Source organism: Leucoraja erinacea, chromosome 15 (genome assembly GCF_028641065.1).
Source record: "Leucoraja erinacea ecotype New England chromosome 15, Leri_hhj_1, whole genome shotgun sequence".
NCBI lineage: Eukaryota > Metazoa > Chordata > Chondrichthyes > Rajiformes > Rajidae > Leucoraja > Leucoraja erinaceus.
Window position 1 is genome coordinate 13,369,171 of NC_073391.1, and position 18,291 is coordinate 13,387,461.

Here is an 18,291-nt window from a genome sequence, read left to right on the forward strand (position 1 = left end):
AGAGATACAGTGTGGGCACAGGCCCTTCGGCCCACCGTGTCCCGACCAGCGATCCCCGCACTCTAGCACTATATTCCACACTATAGCAATGTTACAAAATTTTGAGATTTTAAAAATCAAGTCTGCAATTTATCCCATCAGATAAAGCATAACAATAAGTTTAATTTGACACCAAATTCACTTTCATATCTCAAGTATTAAAAAAGTTATGGCCATTTTCATACTCGGAAATTAGCATCTTGTTCCCTATTGATTTTCAATGGACATTACAAAAAAGCTGTGATCTTGGATAGTCAAAAGCCCATTTCTTAAGCCACATTTTTAAATAGCCTAACAAATAATTCACTATAACATTTTTATATCTAATTTACTTATATGTCTAGTGGGTTTCTGTGAACGCGCAGGTTTAGAACGTTGACATCGCGCTGGATTAGTGCCCTCAAATGCCGAGAAAAATACTGCGGGATGTAAAAAGTGTGGGTACATACCTTTATTGTTTGCTTTATAAAACCCTGGGGCTGCGAGAGAACCAGTAAGAGAAAAACTAATAATACCCACCGGGGTCTTGCAGCGATTTTTCGTTAATGATTTACTAGGGAGAATTAGTACAGCCTAGTAAAAATCGCGTTTGTACAGACATCGCACCTGGCGTGGTCAGAGAATGACGACTAGGGGCCTACACAGGCGTAATTTATAATTTTATCAGGCACCTACAAACCTTTATTCTTTGGAGTGTACCAATAAACCCACCCTGCACCCCGAACTCGGGCCTCAGGCACTATCAGGCAGAAATGTGCTGACAGTATGACTTTGAGGCCCCACTGCCAGGTCCACCGGCATGTCCATGTAAAATGATTGAACAAAACTAATAATTAATAGACTGAAATACATGGTTAAAAATTAAAATACAGGATATAAATTATATTAACTAACTGATATGAATAGGTCAGCTTAACCTCAATCTTTGATTCCTCCAATGTAGTTTTATTAGGGCTACTGTATGCCCACCAGGTTTAACCTGGCAACAACACACTGATTTCCAGGCCTAGAAGCTGGCAAACATAATTGGGCACCATGCGGAATCCACCACCTCAAAGGAGGTGTCCGGGCGTAGGACCATGATTGAGCAGGAGGCTAAACTTCAACCAATGCCAAGGAACTGCCCCGGTGCTGAGCTTACCTTCTGCACATCCAGACAACATTTTCAGGGTAATCTGCTCTATTATTGCTGTCAGTAAACTATTTCCGGTCATGGTTCAGAGTAGACCATCATTTGATTCGTCTGTGTAGGAAGGAATTGCAGAAAGTAGACACAGAAAGCTGTAGCTCAGAGGGGCAGGCAGCATCTCTGGAGAGAACCAATGGGTGACGTTTCGGGTCGAGAAGAAGCGTCATGACCCAAAATGTCACCCATTCCTTCACACCAAGAGATACAAGGTCCATTTATTTGTCACATGTGCCAGTTGGCACAGTGAAATGTGATCACCAAATGTGATCAACACCATTTGATCCATCTGGTTCTCCTCATGTCTATGTCAATGTATTTAGCAAGAGTCTGTTATTGTGGATTGGAGCTTTGCATTCCACTGAATGCTGACTCTATTTTTCTCTATTTGGATATTGACTTTATAGAATTCGCTCACTGACTGGGTTGCCTGTTGGAAGAGGAACTGCAAGCAGAGCTGTTTCACAAGATCACTCCTGTTTCCGAAATTCTGAAAATGAAGCAATGATGTAATCACTTTCAGAAAACTGAAAAGGAAACGGTGCTATGTGATTACGAGTGGAGCAAAAATAGAATCATTTTCCTCCATATTCACGCTGGCTGAGATATTAACTGCAACTTAATACTGCAACTTAAATTAATGCCATCCATTTGCAAAATCAACAGAGTTGAACCAAGCAAATCTTTTAAAAATTAACTAAGACAGCATTGATAATTTTGGCACTATCTCAGTCCTCAGATAAAATGTTGACACCAATGACCCAAATGAGTGCACTGAATTGCGCAACAAGATAACAAGAGGGCGTCAAACTAATATATTTTCTTTCCAGGATATTCAACAGAGGTAGATACATATAGAGGGATGTTATGACATTAACAATGTGTATTTCTGACTTAAAGTCACTGCATCATTATTGAAGATAAATACAAAATGCTGGAGTAATTCAGTGGAACAAGCAGCATCTCTGGAGAGAAGGAATGGGTGACGTTTCGGGTCGAGACCCTTCTTCAGACTGAGTGTCAGGAGAGAGGGAGTCTAGAAATATGGAAGGATAAGGTGCAAAAACAACAGATGAAAGCAGATGATGATAAGGAAATGTCGCATGGTTCATCGCACTCTAGTTCACCCTCTCTCGCCATCATTGCATTATTATTGTCGGTTGATTTTCTCATGAATACTGATCTTAAACAGGACAATAATGATACAAATTTAACCTCTACTATAATCTCCATTGTCTTACATTTCAGTTGGGGCAGGAGAAATGGTGGCATAATTAGACAAGATCTCAAGATAATGGGGAAAAACTAAAACAGATTTCCCACTTTTAAGTTACATCTCAAGACCATAGATTATAATGCCCATTTGAGAATGAGTATACATTCTGTTGGCTCTTTGAGAGAATCACTGCTAGATGTTGACTACATAAAAGAATGTAGCAGCAGCTGTTGACAGAGATTACAACAAGGAGATATAACATTAAAATAGGGAACACATTTCTTCTGGTCTCCTTTTCTGCAATCAGACTGTCGTTCAGAAAATTGTACTATATTATCTATCTATCTATCTATCTATCTATCTATAAAACTCTGGGGCCATCCGACCGACTGTCGTCCGGCGCCCTTACTGCCTTTCGATTTGTGCCCGATACTCGCAGATGTCCAATCGGAATGGCCGATGCTCGCAGATGTCCAATCGGAATGGATTCATTTGCATGTACGGCTGCCGGCTGCATTTCTTCCTTTGATTCATTGCCACGCCCAATCCAGACGCTCAATCTCCGAGATATTTTCCATTTCGGTAGAGATTTCGCTTTTCTTTCTAAGTATCCGCTCCTTATTTCATTTTGTCGTGTTGAAGTACACGTTTTTAATCAAATCCTTCCCACATCACAAAGAAGTGCAGACCAGTAGGTTAATTGGCTACGGTAAATTACCATTAATAGGTGAGTGAGTGGTAGAATCTGGGGGTAGTTGATGAGATTATGGGGAGAGTATAAATGTTGGTAAATGGGTGGTTAACATTCAGCATGGACCCAGTGGTCTGAAGGGGATCTGTGTCATATCTCTCTATCAGACTATGACAATTGTAAGATTAAGAATCAACACATCTGTAATAAGGACACTTACAGGTACCATGGAATCATAGGAATGAACCCTTCAGCCTATCATGTCCATGTCGACCTTAATACTCATCTCCACTAATCTTATTTGCCTGCATTAGGACCATCTCCTTATATGCCTTCCCTATTTAAGCGACTGTCCAAATACCACTTAAATAGCATTTGGTAAAAATGTTGAATATTACTAACAGCAAGCAGGGAACGAAATGGCACAATTGCTGTTGCTGTCAATGCAGACAGGTGATTTAATTCCAAGCAGAAAAATAAGAGCTCGGAAAATGCTGATGATGTACCAGACAAGGAACTAGACAGCATTACGAAATGTCTCTTGCAGGAACAAAGCTGGCTTGTTTACTCAGAATTTTACTGCTGGCATGGAAAATGCAAACTACATCTTCAATACATCGAGTGATAAGAAGAATCAATAAGCCTTTTAACCTGTCATGAGGTAGTAATACAGTGCTGGTGCATCTCCAAATAAGACAATCCCACTTCCTGTGATTCAGGCACGATTCAGGTACAATGAATTACTCACTGCTTCATTTAATATAACACATGGCTCATGAATCATCTGTACCCCAACATCTCCTCACAATTATTGCTTTGCCTTTAGGAAAGAATTAAAGGAAAATCTAATCATTAGTTTGAATTTGTTTTTCACAAAGAGGTTTAAACCAGAAGGCATTGATATTTAACATCTTAAAACTTGAAATCATATAACTTAATATAGTCTTTAGGAGCTCAAACTTGACCCTCTCCAGCAGCAGCTTCTTTTAAGACTTCAATTGTACAAGTCGTTTGTTTTATGTTGGTAAAAAAATTGTAGATTCACAGGTAAACAAGTAAATTGTTAGAAGAATCTGCAGCTCTGCTCGAGTATCTCAATCTTTAGCTGCACTTATCTTTAGTTGTTACATTGGTTCCAATTTTATAAATACTAAAAATCAATTTTGTTGATTAAACTTTATTGTGGAAAAGCCTTCAAAGTAAACATTTTACTTCAGAGTCACGTGAGTGAAGAACTCGTCCAGCACGCATGCATGACATGAGCGTTCACGCAGTGCAACAGCGACGAACGGGAGTACAGGGCGCTCCCGCTACAGCTTAAGAAAGACGGACCGTCAGGTAAGTTTGGTCTGAGGTCGTATTTCGAAAACGTTGCTTTGTTTTGTCTCACCAGGTCAAGACAACTGGAAAAAATGAGCAAAACAAGGCAAGCAAAAAAGACCGCCCCCCGTTCGACTCCAACAGAGGAGCGTTCCATCAGTGGGGGACAAGGAACATCAGGTCCAGTCATGGAATTCCGGGCTTACCCACCTGAACCATGGTTATGTGTCATGACCCATTTATTGAATTACATTGACACAACAAGAAATCCCCGAGGGAGAGAAAAAGCTATGGGTCAGCCACAAGAAACCTCATGGTCAGGTGACGAGCCAAACTATTTCAAGATGGCTCAATGCTGAGAGCTGTTGGGAGTAAATAATAACGTGTATAAATCTCACTCCACCAGGGCAGCATCCACATCGGCGGCTAAGAGGATGGACATGCCTATGGACCACATCCTGGCTACAGCGTGGTGGTCTAGGGAGAAAACATTCCAAACTTTTTATAACAAGCCACTGGCAGAACCTGTATCATTTGCAGAAAAAATATTAGAATCTGCAAATATATAATTTATGCCCGGGGGAGCATTTTTGTTTTTTGTTATTGTTTAATAAACACCATTATTGTTTTTACAAACAGATTCATGGTTGATTACGATAACATACTTCCTCCCTCGAATTACTTTGGCAGCGAGTGAAGTATGAACTGTTACACGGTTTGAAATCACATAGCTTTAAAATCTTCACGTAGTCACTCGCGTGACTCCGAAGAAAAATAGTAAGATTAAACGAGAACTTACCAGTTCGAAGTTTGATCTGTATTTTATGAGGAGTTACGATGAGGGATTACGTGCCCTCCTCAATTATAGAGATCAACTGGTATTTAAGTTCTCCTTTTCTTTACTATGTTTATTTCAATTATTGTGTCTTTCTGTGATTCCACACCGCTGCTTTGAAGTATATCGCGCTGCGTGCTGGATGGGTTCTTCACGTAATCCCTCATCGTAACATCTCATAAAATACAGATCAAACTTCGAACTGGTAAGTTCTCGTTTAAACTTACTATTAGGTTTCATGACGTGCTGTTGTTCTGAGAATATTCTGGGTTAAAGGACAAAGTATAGCACTTTAGTTTTTAATTCATTATTCAGTACACAGCAGCCAATGGATCCAAGTTATGCTTAAAACCAGCACTGCTTCCTATTTATGTGCCAGTCATTAGCTTAAACTGAAAAATACCTTCAATGGTCTGTTTCAAACCATGAGAAAGAGTACAATCTGACCGGATAGTACTTTCCCATTTGCAGGTTTCTGCAATAAAATTTAATTGAAACTGGTTCAAGTATATTCACTAAACAAACTAGCAGAATGAAACATAGCAAAATGATGTACTCACACTTCAAGATCAAATGAAAAAAATAATGACCTTGAAGTTGCTCACGGCTTGGGTTCTGGTTAGAAACAGCGGAGGGAATAGAATGGGCAAAGACTCATGATCACTGACGAAATAAATGTTGACAGAACCTGCAAATCTTGGACCCTTGCCCATAACCAAATTGGCTGCAACATGACAATACCTGGTTTGTAGGAGAGGGGATGTATTGGGGATAGATAGGAGAAGAGTGATTGTGGCTGAGGATGAGTGGTGGAGCAACAATTCCTTGTATCCTACACAAATGCACTAACATTTGTCCCAGGAATACTCCCAAGGCACCAAACTCCTTTCCATACTTTATTCTGTGTTGATGTAGGTAACTGAATCCAAGTGGAATCATCACATAAGTATCATTATATGAAACAAGGGATTCTCGTCGCTGATCAATCACGCTTAAAGCATGAACAAAATATGGAATATTGTTTAATTTAATACATTTTAATTCATTTATAACAATGCGTTGAAGACATTGAAATTAAATATCAGTGAACACACAGCGTTCTGTTATCAACAGTGCAGCTAGTGTCTCCTCACAACCCCCTCCTGTAAAGTCTGCTAACACACACTTCCAAATAGAACTCAGCAAGTCAATACCTCCTTCGACTGCCAACATGCAATGTGGGAGTGACATACAATTGTACTTTTGTTTTTTACATAAAAGTACTCTTTTATATGCAAGAATTCTTGGTATCGACACAAAATGTAACGTCTTTAAGAAGAATTGTTGCCTTAAAAATTTGTTTTGGGAATTACATTGTCTTATAGTTTGGAAACATTTAGCTGGACAATGCTGCCACTGTCACAGTTGTTCTACCTTAAAAGATAGATACAATACTATTAAGAACAGGAACCCCATTGACTATTTCAAAGAAAATAAATTATATTATTCCAGTCAGCTCTTCAAACAAAGAAACAAATACTGAAAATCCTTGAGCAGTAGCACTACTGTTGTTGTTGTCATGGAACCTAGAGAAAATTATGAAACAGTAGGTATTTGGCATCGAGTTGGTGCTGATCAAAAAAGAGCTTCACAAATTACTCCCAGTTTCCAGCACTAGATCTGTAGACCTGCAAACTGAAGCAAACAAGGTAAAACAAACAAACCTTCTATAGACACAAGAAGCTGGAGTAACTCTGTGGGTCAGACAGCACCTCTGGAGAAAAGGAATAGGTGATGTTTCGGGTCGAGCCTTTCTGCCCTTCTTTGACCCAAAACATCTCCCATTCCTTTTCTCCACAGATGCTGTCTGACCCGCTGAGTTACTCCAGCTTTTTGTGTCTATCTTCGGTTTAAACCAGATCTGCAGTTCCTTCCTAAATAACCATTCTATATGTGGTGAGGGTTTTCACAACCTTTCATACTGCAGTTTCAGGCCTGTCCTACCTACCTAGTGAAATAAATCCTCATCTCCCTCTAATCCTTCTATTAATTACTTTAAATCTATGCTCCATAGATGTTGACTACTTTGCTCTATTTATTCTATTTTGATCCCTGATATTTTAAGCACCTCAAATAAGTCTCCACACAGTCACATATGGTCCAAAGAAAATGACAATAGCTTATTGAATCTTTCCTCATAGCTTCCAATGTTCCATTTAGCTGAACTGGCAATATCCTCTTAAATCTGCTCTCCACCTACTCCAACCTATTCACTGTTTTCCTGCAGATGTTTGGATTCAATGCTCCTTTCTGTCTAATTAACCAGGCCATCTTTATCATCTTAAGCCACAAAACTGACTTTGGTTGCAATATGTTTTATTTTATTGACCATCCTGACATGTGGGACTGCCCTCACTGATCCACCTAGTTAGATCTAAAACCACGAAATCAAATTAATGGGATTTGATCTACCTTTAATAGATCCCTGCTGACTGTTCCAATTAGTCTAATTAAAGAAGTACACTGCCCCTATAATGGATTCCAATATTTGCCCACAATCAAACATAAAGTAACTGGCTCCATTGACATGATTTATCACTTACTCTCCTTTTTAAAACAACGGTGCAATGCAAGCTATCCTCTAAACTCTGGGGCCAGGGCTGAAGCTAATGAGGACTGGAACTTCTGCAACCTCCTCTCCTGCTTCAATGAGAAGTTTAAACTGACTAATATTCACATAGTCAAATATTTGTATATTTCGCTTGGGCAGCTTACAACCCAACTCTAACTTCAAGTAGAGTTCTTCTACTTAGGTACACAAAAATGCTGGAGAAACTCAGCAGGTACAGCAGCATCTATGGAGCGAAGGAAATAGGCGACGTTTCGGGCCAAAACCCTTCTTCAGACTTATGGGGGGGGAGAAGGAAGGGAAAAGGGAGGAGGAGGAGCCTTCCTTCCTTCTACCCCCATCCCCCATCAGTCTGAAGAAGGGTTTCGGTCCAAAACATCGCCTATTTCCTTCGCTCCATAAATGCTGCTGCACCCGCTGAGTTTCTCCAGCATTTTTGTGTACCTTCGATCTTCCAGCATCTGCAGTTCCTTGAACATGAGTTCTTCTACTTGTTTGTATGACTGCAGAAACCAAATTTCATTTGAGCCTCAATGGTTCAAATGACAACAAATAAATTGTATTATTGTATAATTGTATCAAGTAACCCTTGCTTTCCCTCTCTCTCCATCCCTCCCCACACTAGTTCGCCAACTAGTTTCACTGTCTTTCTGATAGTATGCCTCGTTGTCATCTTCCCTCAACAATGAACCTTTGATCTGTCCTTTGCACACCTTACCCTTCCATATCTCTGGTTTCCCTCTCCTCTAACTCTCTGTCTGAAGAAGGGTCTCTACCCGAAACGTAAAATATTTCTGTAAACATACTACATACTCAAACCTATTTCTTGAATAATTGAGGATTTATTCAGCAAAGGTTATCCCAGGACTTGAAAGATACCAATGACCATCTAAATTAAATTCAATGTTGCAGACTAGTAATGTGAATACACATTTTGCAAGTAAACCAAGGGGGGGAATTGTAACAGAAGGTACAAAGAAACAATGTTGGTGGTATGTTGGGAAAATTGCAGAAGTTTACCAACTGCTGAGAGCAGGTCGGGTGAAATGCACTGAAGAAGTGCACTTGTCCATTATGGACAACCACACGTAAAGAAATTAACATGAATAGGGCAGGCTGTAAATAACACAGGGAACACTAATGCAAACAATTTACCTCATGGAAGCAGGCATTTTTAGAAGATATGGAAGAAAGAGCCATCAAAACGATGGAACCTTTGCTGGCTTTGGAATTGATGTTTACCATAGCCAGGATATCCAGAAACAGGAGTTACAATTTCAAAATACAGGCCATTCAGAATAGGGATGCAATTCGTAGAGGGCATAGAAGAGAATTTAAAACACACTTAGAAGGGAAAAAGAGGACATGAAAAGTCCTTGACAGGTAAGATTTAGAAGATATCAAAGATAATCTTTAAATGTCAGATGTAAGATGGTCGGGATAAAGAGCGCTTTCTTAGAAAACAAAAGGTCATCCATGTGTGGAGGGAGGGGGATATGGGCAAGGACCTTAATGAAAATACTTCCCTTCACCTCAGAGACAAAGAGTTCATGGAGTAGTACCCACAATCAATATTCTTAACACAGATGGAGTGGAGTGCAAGAGGTCCTGGATGCATAGAGATAGAAAAAATGCAGATATAATCTATCTCAGGATTCTATGACAAGGAAGGGAGAAGATAATTGGGGCTTTGATGGATATTTTTTAATTTTCATTCGCCACAGGAAACGACTGGAGGATAGTTACTGTTCTAGATTTAAGAAGAGCATCAGAGACAACTATGGACCGAAAAGCCGATATATTGGGTTCCTTTGCACCTCCTCCAACCTCATCTACTGCATCCGCTATTCCAGATGTGGACTCCTATATATCAGTGAGGCCAAGCCAAGCGCTGAACACATCCGCTCAGTCCATCTAGGCCTACGCAATCTCCCGGTTGCTAAACACTTTAACTCCCCCTCCCATTCCCATGCTGACCTTTCTGTCCTGGGCCTCCTCCCCCGTCAGAGTGAGGCCCAATGTAAATTGGAGGAACAGCACCTCATATTTCATGGGCAGCTTACAATCCAACGGTATGAATATTGATTTCTCTAACTTCAAGTTACCCTTGTTTTCACTTTCCTGATTAATTTTACTGATTGTATGCCTCGTTGTCACCTTCCCCATAGCCAACAATAAACCTCTGATGGGTTGTTTTCACACCTTACCCTTCCATATCTCTAGTCTCCCTCTCCCGACTCAATCTGAAGAAGGGTCTTGACTTGAAACATCACCCAATCCTTCCCTCCATTGATGCTACCTGTCCCATTAAGTTACTCCAGTATTTTGTGTCTATCTTCACCAAAATAATGCCTGCTCCAATTTCAACGCAACAAAGTATTTAAGAAATGTAAGTTAATAAATGGTGAAATGAGTTGATCCACAACGGGAAGTTACCAATTAATACTCTTGCATTCCATTCTTAAAATATTTGAAATATTTTCCTCACAGAAAATAATATTTACTGCAATCAATCTGTTTTTGTTATATACATATGTATTTGACCCTTGTCATTGTTAAATTGCTATTTGGCTTTATTATATTTGCCACATTGTGCATCATGTACAATTAAATTATAAACAGTTATGATGTAAATATTACCCTTCAATTCCATACCACAGTTACTGCTGGAGTTCACTAAAGAACTCACTAAGTTGAGAGTGCAAAGGAAGGAAAGTTTTGTTCTAGATCACTTCTATGTTAAATGTTCGTCTACAATAGGTTTGAGGAAGCAAAGACTGAAAGCACAAAACCATAATCAAAGCCATGCTTTTCCCAAAGGGAGAGAAAAAAATATTTTAGCTGGCCTTTCATCATAACAGGAAATAGAGAAAGGAAATAAGATGCAGATAAATTATAACAAGGAAAGGAGTAAGTAAACATCGCCATTGATGGCATGAGGGGAGAAGGGAGATGAAATGACAAATGGGACAATAGTTCAAAACTATTTGAACAAAAAAATAGTTTAAAATTAGTTCAACGACCAGACTGGACGACCACAATATGTCACGCTACAGAACTGCTTCTCGGACATGGTGGTGAGCAACACATGGGGCTCAACAGGGGACGGTGGTCTCTCTCTTCCTGTTTACCATTTACACCTCGGACTTCAGATATAACTCCGTCTCCTGCCACCTGCAGAAGTTTTAGATGACTCTGCAATTGTGGGTTGCATCAGTGAGGGGAGGGAAGCTGAATACAGAGGTGTAGTCAACAACTTTTTTGAGCGGTGTGGGCTGAATCACCTGCAGCTCAACATCGACAAGACTAAGAAATTGGTGGTGGACTTTAGAGGATCACCCCTGTCCCCTGTCTCCATCAATGGTGTAGATGTTCAGTTTACCAGAGTGTACCAGGTGTGGGAATGCCGAGGCCCTGTCCAAGAAGGGACAGAGCCGGCTGTACTTTTTGAGAGGGCTCCACTCCTCAAATGTCTGCAGTAAGATTCTACAGATGTTCTACCAATCAGTGGTAGCCAGTGCCATCTTCTTCGATGCCGTGTGCTGGGGCAGCAGGGCGAAGGCCGCAGACGCCAATTGGATCAACAAACTCATCAGGAAGGCTGGCTCCATCCAGGGGGCGGTGTTGGGTTCATGGGAGGTGGTCTTGTCGGGGAGGATGCTCCTCAAACTGCAGTGCTTCCTGGCCAATACAGCTCACCCCCTCCATGACATACTGATCAACCTGAGGAGTACCTTCAGTAACAGACAGGTTTCTCCAATATGCAGGACAGAACGCCACAGGAGATCCTTCTTCCCTGTGGCTATCAAACATAACAACTCCTCGCTCTGCTGCCTTGGGGTAGACTGAAACTGACTGACCCCCCCCCCCCCCATCACACCCAATCTTTGCACATCCCCCAAGCCTTTCCACTTATCACTTTAATTTCGTATCTCATGTATTTTGTGTTTTTATGATTGTTGGCAAATCAATTTCCCTCCTGGGATAAATAAAGTTCTATTGTATCGTCTCGTGTTGAAAGTAAGTGAAGGAAGTCCAGAATCCAAAATTACAGAAATATGAAAGGAGTGCACGAAACCTAATAATAAGAACTTTGGATTCCCAGCATTATTCAAGGTAATGGATATTTTTTCACTCACAGAATTATCTTTGTGACAACCTTAATGTAACAAAATTACAATTTCTTCATCAGGAATGCAAAAGTGACAATTTCCAAAACCTTCACAAATTGTTCCATTGCAAGATTCAAGTTATATAAATAGTGATTAATGTTGCTAGCAGGATCATACTGTTCTATTTCTTATCTGACAGGAAAACAAAAACTTGTCACAATAGATGCAGATATCAATTTTGTTGGGAAAACACGGTGTGACGTGTACTTTTCTTCAAGGAAACATTTACTAAAATATTTCCAGTTTGTCAGTACATGAAGGGTTAAACTTAGTTACATCTATTTATATAAAGCATCATCCCTAGAAATGGCTGATACACCACAGAATGGGACTGAGAAGAAACATTCAATTTCCTTTGATTAGGGATGTGTTGAGCAGAACATTAAGAGCCATGGAGCAATTTAATGCCAAGATTTATTTATCCATAAATACCAAACAACATCCTTCACTTTGATGGAGAACGAGAAATAGAATTTGTCATGAGCTTGTGAACATCATACCTGCCCAATACTGATCCTAGTGAGTTTTTGGGAGTCAGCATAATCATCAACTCTTTTATTATCAAGCTCCCAACAGGATTCCCAGCTAGGCCGGAGCAATACTGCATGGCTGTTTGGAAACGGCATTGGTGTGGTAGCTTTTTTCTCAAGGTATTCATTTATCATGGTCCAGATATCATTGGGCAAATTTGCCCATCTCCAATTGTCCTTAAATTGTGTGGCTCATCAATTTCAGAGGGTATTTAAGAATCAATTTATTTGGAAGGTCTGGATGACAAATAGACTAGTTAAGGATAGCTCCAATGAAGGGCATGAGTGAACCATCTGGTTTTACAGCCATGCTCATCAGTAGTAACAATTATTTATTCCAGAGTTGCACTGGTGAGATTGGTATACATATCTCAAGATTGCTAGTCCAGGTCTCCAGTCCTAATATGGAAAATCAGCATTTATGGAACTACAATTTGCAGAATGTAGGAGAGTATTTATGGAGAGGGGACCTTTTAATATTATAATACTTTGGACACCAAGTTGGCTCTTATCATGAGCTATCCCAAAATGGGTATTACCACCTACCCATGTGTCAGTGTGCATGCAATCAATTCAGGTACAAAAGGTGGTAAGCAAAATTTCTGACTTCCTTTTAATTGTAGAACATCTTGCCCAGAAAGTTTAATCATGCATTACAAAGTATGCATTTACTTTGGCCATTTAATAAGCACACAGCATCTTAGTTTAAACATTCCACTTATCAGCTATTTAGTGACATGAATCCATATTTTATCACCAAGCCAATTTAACTTAGAATTGTGAGCATCACAGCAAAAGCTTGCATTTAAGTGGCCTTACATTCACAAAATATAATATCTCAAACATTTTCAGAAATTAAATTTGAAAGTAAATAGTGTATCAATTGCAAAATTATTCATTAATACTTGGGCATTTCAGTTGCTAAAATAAAGCAAATAATGCTAGAAATATTCAGCAGGTTAGGCAGCATCTTTGGAGACATATCCCGAATCTACCTGAATATTGACGATGTTTAGGAAGGAACTGCAGATGCCGGTTAACACCGAGGATAGACACAAACCACTGGAGTAACTCAGCGGGACAGGTAGCATCTCTGGAATGAAGGAGTGGGTGGTATTTTTGGTTGAGACCCTTCTTCAGACTGGCTATGTTTCTCTTTCCACAGGTGTGGTCTCATCTACTAAGTATTTACAGGATTTTCAGAGTTTTTTTTCTGATTTTCAGATTATCAGTGTCCAGATTTGATTTAAATTTGCAAATAACAGACGGGGGTGGGGTTGAGGAAAAATATCTAACTACTAGTTAACTGTAGTACAGAGTAATATTTGAAGGGAAAAAAAAATCCTGCCACTGATGTGGTAAGTTATTGTTTAATCATTTCCAATTTCTAATCAAAATAGAAGTGGAGTTTCCTCATTTTATGAACATGTTTGATCTTGTTAGGGGTTTTCACATGCTGCAGATGATATTCCAAGTTAAATTTACCACAAATGCGTGATGCAAGAAACATTGTAATCATCACTTACCGTATCTGTTTCCATCAGTCTTTTCCCTGTCGGTTCCCCTGTCCCATTGCCATTGAGCTTAATTTTAATCAACCTATGTGGAAACATTTTTGTAATATTATATTTCCGGATGATATCATGGAAAATGAGTTAGAATGATGAACAAAATTATTATCTACATTGTTTATACAAATAAGCAACAGGGCTAATCCTGAGCCGGAAGTTTGTGCAGAAAATGTATCAGACTGGATTAAATGATTCATTCACTGTTCTTCCTGATATTATAAAAATGACTTAATCACAAAAAGTACACTGGTATTCAATTTAACTTTCCAGTAGCAAAGCAAAATCATGTAAGTGCAGGCACGGAAATTGCTAGAAAAATATGGGGGGTGTGGTATTATGCAATAATAGAGTAAGGCTGAGCAGAGGGGCACTAGGACCCTGCCAGAAGCCAGGCTCCAGTAACCGGATGTGTCTGGAAAACCCAGGGTGTCGGCAGTTGGAGAGAGAGGCCTGGGCTTACACGAGGCTGTTGCAGTTGCTGTTGTTATTGTACAGATTAAAGGTATACTCTGTTTACGTCGTGGTACGAGCCTTATTACAAGCATAACTCGACATGGTGCCAGAACTGGGAGACTTGTAAGCAAGAAAATAATTAAAGAAGAACCACTGGTACTGGGGGACAGAGCAGCAGGCCGCCTTTGATCAGTTAAAAACAGAGCTGTCATCCACACCAGTGCTCACATTATATAACCCAAACAGTGCTCTAAAGATCTCTGCTGATGCCTCTTCCTTTGGCCTGGGGGCAGTCCTGCTGCAGAAGAGCGATGCCATGTGGTCACCTGTGGCATATGCGTCCAGGTCAATGACACCAACAGAGCAGCGCTATGCTCAAGTAGAAAAGGAGGCATTGGCTGCGACGTGGGCATGTGAAAGGTTCAGCTGTTTCATCCTGGGAAGAACATTCGAGCTGGAAACTGACCATAAGCCGTTGGTGAGTCTGCTGGGAGGGAAAGCTTTGGATGACCTCCCACCAAGAGTCCAAAGATTTAGGATGAGACTCATGAGGTACAACTATACAGTCGATCATGTCCCTGGCAAAAGCCTGTGGACAGCCGACACCTTATCTCGTGCTCCTCTGAGAGCCGCAAGAACACACACAGACACAAGCCTACTAGAGGACACCAACATCTATGTAGACTCTGTCATCAGCAACATTCCTGTCAGTGGAGATTATCTGAGCAGCCTACGGGAGCACCTACAGGCAGACAGCACATGCTCTGCACTGATGGAGTACTGCACAGACGGCTGGCCCGACAAAAGCCAACTGCAGGGAGTGCTGAGACATTACTGGGCTGATAGAGCAGTGCTGACTGTGCACGATGGGCTGCTGCTGCGGGGCACGAGGCTCGTCATCCCATCAGCCTTACAAGGTGATGTGCTGCAGAGACTACACGAAGGACACCTGGGGGTGACAAAGTGCAGGGGCCGGGCCAAACAGAGGGTATGGTGGCCAGGACTCAGCAGCCAGCTGAATGACATGGTGCTGAAATGTAGAACCTGCATCCAAGAGCGAAGGAACGTCAAAGAGCCGCTGATGCCAACGGAGATGCCAGACAGGCCTTGGCAAACCTTGGGAGCTGACCTATTCACGCTGAAAAACAAGACTTATCTGCTAGTCGTAGATTATTTCTCAAGATATGTGGAAGTTGCGCTGCTATCACTGACAAGGTCCACAGATGTGGTGGTGCACCTGAAATCCATATTTGCTCGTCATGGAATTTGTGAATTTCTTAAAAGTGACAATGGGCCCCAGTTCTCAGGTAGCCACTTTTAAATCCTTTGCAGCAGAGTATGGCTTTATGCACATCACGAGCAGCCCCAGGTTTCCTCAGAGCAATGGGGAGGCGGAACGCGCTGTACAAACCGTGAAAAACCTGCTAACAAAGGCGTCAGACCCATATCTTGCATTGCTGGCCTACAGAGCAACCCCTCTACAGAACGGCTATAGCCCAGCCGAGCTGTTGATGGGGCGCCGCCTACGCACTACAGTTCCTGCCCTTCCAACCCTGCTGAATCCAGTTTTGCCTGACTACAACGCGCTGGGGGCCAAAGAAAGGGAGAAGAGGTGGAACGACGCAAGATCCTTTGACAAGAGGCACGGAGCGAGAAATCTGGAGCCACTAATACCTGGGGAGGATGTGTGGATCACCGATGCACGAGTCCAGGGCAAAGTGCTATCTACACACAATGCACCTCGCTCTTATATTGTCCAGGTGCCTCAGGGCACACTGAGGAGGAACCGGCAGCACTTGGTGCCGCTGCAGACCAACAGTGAGGTAGTCGACGCTGATGAGCCACCGGTGGGAGAAGAGCCAGCTCCACCAGAGCCAGCTCCACCAGACCCAGCTCCACCAGTGACAGCATCACCCAGCGGAGAGGGCCCCACCACAGAGACTGTGCGGACTAGGTGTGGGAGAGAGGTTAGAAAGCCGCAGAGACTTGATTTGTGATTTATTGATCTGTTTTCTACAATAAAGAAAAAGAGAGAGTGAAATGTGATGTGAAAATGTTCTGTAAACCTGTTACATTTACCTGAAACCTGAAAGAATAGTTCACAGTATGGTAACGTGTAAGTTATTTTATTTCTATTTTGCATGCTTAGATCAGGGACAGGTCTTCCAGCAAAAGGGCAGAATAAACCCCTTAAGACCTGCAGAGACAAAGGTAGTCCACCCTTTGTTCTCAAAGAAAGGGAGATGTGGTATTATGCAATAATAGAGTAAGGCTGAGCAGAGGGGCACTAGGACCCTGCCAGAAGCCAGGCTCCAGTAACCGGATGTGTCTGGAAAACCCAGGGTGTCGGCAGTTGGAGAGAGAGGCCTGGGCTTACACGAGGCTGTTGCAGTTGCTGTTGTTATTGTACAGATTAAAGGTATACTCTGTTTACGTCGTGGTACGAGCCTTATTACAAGCATAACTCGACAGGGGGGGACTGGGGGGGACACAATTTATTGGCGGCCGCGGGCATATGCGCACACTCACACACACACACGCGAGGCTTCCGAGGCTCAATCCAGTGCTAAATGCAGCTCAACTCTGCCTGTCTCGCCGGGTTAACCTACACTCGAGTGGGGACGGGACAGCGCCAGAGAGCCGGGATCTATCCTGGCTGCGGATGAGGCGCAGCTCCGTGCAGAGAGTGTTTTCGCACGTCTCCCCATTGCCTGCTGACCGACGTCTCTCTCGTCCAATCAGCGCCCTTGATCAGCAGTCACACCCCCACTGTCTCGCGGAAAGGAATGCGGAGATTTCATCGGTTTTTTAAATCCGGATTACCAAAAAAATGGGGGGTGGGGAGACTGTCCCCCATCTCTCTAAATAGGGGGGGGACGTGTTTGGAGATACACTACATTTCTCCAGTCTCCTCTGGAGGAAGAAGAAGCATTGGTGTAACTTTGTGGCTATTGTGTCGATGTGGTTTGTCCATGACAGATTGTTGGTAATATTAACGCCAAGGCGCTGGACGGCAAGCGTTTATGGGTTCCATCCACTCTCGATGGAACAGTCATTTGATATTCCTTACGTTCAATGATCAAATATTCAGACAATATTTATTGCAATCAAAGGCGCTAGGTTCCCTTCAAGCCCAGTTGCAATGTTAGTGTTTCTGGATGGTTTGCATTCAGGCTGATAATTAATGATAAACTTGTGGCGACTCCCAAGGGTCAGGCCATTCCCACCATCAAACCCCTTGGCACGGGAATGGATGAGTCCGGAGGCGGCCCTTAGCTAGGCTTTCTCAAAGCAATCCTCTAGCTCTACTCCACCAAGCTCCCCTCCAGAATGAAGTCAATCTTCAGTATGAGTAGGGAAAACTTCAATCACTTCTTCTCCAGAACCAAGATCATCTTGTAGACACAAAAAGCTTGAGTAACTCAGCGGGACAGGCAGCATCTCTGGAGAGAAGGAATAGGTGACCCAGAATGTCACCCATTCTTTCTCTCCAGAGATGCTGCCTTTCCCGTCGAATGACTCCAGCTTTTTGTATCTACAGTATCTTCGGTTTAAACAGCATTTGCAGTTCCTTCCTACACAAGGTCATCTTATCAAATATACAGACAATACTCTTGTGTGGGCACCCTTTCAAGCACACAAACTGTAAGCTTAAGGATGTTATTTAAAT

General features: G+C 41.8%; 1 protein-coding gene across 3 annotated transcripts in view; it reads right to left on the reverse strand.

Moving 5' to 3' along the window:
- The window catches only part of ptprea (protein tyrosine phosphatase receptor type Ea), a 259,188-nt gene that overhangs the window by 186,003 nt on the left and 54,894 nt on the right, over positions 1-18,291 (reverse strand). For 2 of the 3 annotated variants that reach the window (XM_055646691.1, XM_055646694.1), the window contains exon 2: positions 14,124-14,196. The exons of the other annotated variant lie outside the window; for it this stretch is intronic. The gene's annotated coding sequence lies outside the window, so the exon portion shown is untranslated. The remainder of the gene's footprint in view (positions 1-14,123; positions 14,197-18,291) is intronic. 3 annotated transcript variants of the gene reach the window in all.